We start from the raw sequence: 2,675 nt of genomic DNA on the forward strand, positions 1-2,675 counted from the left end.
CATCGGAGAACTTTTGGGAAGCCGGTATGAAACAAACCTTCCGGACAAAGAGTTAGATTTCAGGGTGGAGACAGGAAGTGGTCAGAGGTCCAGAGGCATAGAGAGCTCAATGTGACCAAACGGACTGAAATTAACACCTGCCAAATACAGGTAACTGGGTCTGCTGAAACAAAACAGCACTTCTACGATTAGATGTGATTACAAACAAATTTGAGATTTTTTTTTTTGGGGGGGGGGGGGGGGGGGGGGCATTTTTGTCTTTATTAGACAGTTGTTGTTTTTTTCAAGTCGTGAGAGACAGGAAAGACTGGGAGAGAGAGAGGGAGGGACGACATGTGTTGTGTTTATATGGTCCGCACCTTAGACCAGTGGTTCTCAACGTGGGGTCTGTGGACCACTAGGGGTCCTTGGGGGTTCCAGGGGGTCCCCAGCAAATTGATGAATTGGGCAATAAACTTGCCCATTATTTCATTTCAAGTTAACACAATTGGAGAATGTAGAAGAATGACTGTTTTGATCATAGTTTCTCTGTTATCTCTCTACCTACAATTGAGATAGTCATGGACAAAATCATATCTAATAATAAATTTGACAAAATCAAAAAGACAAAATCTCATCAAATGGCCCTTAGTCTTAGTCATAGTCAAATTAGGGGTCATTGATATGAAAAAAGTTGAGAATCACTGCCTTAGACCGCTGAGCCACCAGGACGCCCCGTGAGCCGAGACATGGCCGTCACAAATCCCACATCTGCTGTCAGTCATCCGGTGCTACGATCAAATTTCCAATCATAATCCCTGTATTCAGGCGCTGTCAGCAAACCGGTCCTCCACATATAAATAAATAATAACAAACAAATATAATCAAGTAATAAATTGTGATGTATTATTATAGATTACTGTAAGCTACCCAGCAGTATATAAAGTAGTGGAAATCAGCCCCACCTTTTCCAGCTGCAACATTAAAGTGATGCTTACACATTAATGCATCAATAATTACAATTCAATAATATAATATATACTGTATTATTCTGAAATGGGCCATTCTGCATAATGAGTACTTTTACTTTTGTTGCTTTAAATACATTTTGATGCTAATACTTTTGTACTTTTACTTCAGTCACATTTTGAATGCAGGACTTTTACTTGTAACAGAGTATTTTTATACTGTGGTATTTCTACTTTTACTTAAGTAAAAGATCTGAGTACTTCTTCCACCACTGCCCCCTTCCTTATTTAAGGATTTTCCTTTTGATTTTTTCTGGGGTGTAAAGAGATTTCAAAGAAAAGTGGTGATAACATTGTCAGCAACTGTGGCTTGAATCATATCAGTTGTATTAGTAGTAACTGAGTTAGTTCTGTTTTCACCAATTTGACAAGAATAGAGGAAAGAAAATTTCCCCCCAGGATTTCCAGACAGATTTGAGTTTTAAATAATATTCTGTATTGTTTTTCTCAATTATTTCACATTTCCAGCCCAGTTTTATTCCCCAACATAAACGCTGACAAACATTTTCAACTTTTACTTGTAACAGAGTATTTTTATACTGTGGTATTTCTACTTTTACTTAAGTAAAAGATCTGAGTACTTCTTCCACCACTGGTCACATGTGGTGACAGAGGAGAGGAAGAAGCTGAGCAGGAAGGAACACAGGCTGCCCCCCCCCCCACTGACCTTCATGAAGCCCCCACTGACCTTCATGAAGCCCTCGCTCTTCAGCTTGCTCATCCTGTTGGCGGCCCTGTGCAGCCTCTTCCTCTGGGAGTGCAGCACGGAGTCGGCCACCTGCCACCAGGTGCGGCAGTTGAGCAGCAGAGCCAGGCCGACCACGCCGGCCACGCCCACCAGCACGCCGTTCACCGTCCGGTTCTCCCCGTCCACCCGGAACACCGCCAGCAGAGCCATGCCCGTCAGCAGGCAGGCCAGGAGGAAGAGGAAGATGATGAAGGACGGGACGCAGCACGTCTTCTTCCACTTCCTCTTCCCTGAGGAGGCGAGCGGAGAGGTTTCACATGCAGGCTTTTATTTTACACATCGGATTTTATTTTTAACCTCTTTCCTTTGAACATATTTCTTATATTATTATATTATTCCTGTATTATCTCAACCTTATACAGAACATTTTACTATTCTTGATTTCATGCCTTGCTGTAAAGCAGTTTGTGAACTCTGCTTTTAGGTAAGTGCTAGAATTTTGTATTTTTTTTTAAATGCTCTGTTTTTCTGAATTAACGAGATAATTATCTAAGAATTCTGAGAAAAGTTTTCATGGAAAAAAATAATTCTGCTCTGTTTTTCTGAGATAATTATCTCGTTAATTCAGAAAAACAGGGCAAATTTTTTTCTCTCAAGTGAATGCATTACGCTTCCATATGCTAGTAATAATAATAATAATAATAATAATAATGATGATAATAACAAAAACAAAAAAGATTATAGCACTTTTAAACATACAAGTAAAGTGATTTACAAACATCCAAAAAACACAGGAAAAAAAACGGAATAAAATGAAATAAAACAATAAAATATTTAATAATAATAACATAAAAATACAAATATTACCTTAAGCATAAAACGTAAGTATATATTATTTAGTTCTTTGCTCTGAAAAAGATCATCTGTCCCTGGATAAAGAAAATCTTTCAGTGACATACAGGCCTGATGGAAGAGGTGTG

General features: G+C 39.0%; 1 pseudogene; it reads right to left on the minus strand.

Moving 5' to 3' along the window:
• LOC139656234 (kinase D-interacting substrate of 220 kDa B-like) overlaps positions 1 to 2,652 on the minus strand; it is a 31,889-nt pseudogene extending 29,237 nt beyond the window's left edge.
• Positions 2,653 to 2,675: the final 23 nt, after the last annotated feature.

This window comes from Centroberyx affinis, unplaced genomic scaffold, assembly GCF_046629955.1.
Source record: "Centroberyx affinis isolate AG114_WGS23_722 - 3 ecotype Tasmania unplaced genomic scaffold, CSIRO-AGI_Caff_v1 ptg002419l_1, whole genome shotgun sequence".
In the NCBI taxonomy this organism is placed as follows: domain Eukaryota; kingdom Metazoa; phylum Chordata; class Actinopteri; order Beryciformes; family Berycidae; genus Centroberyx; species Centroberyx affinis.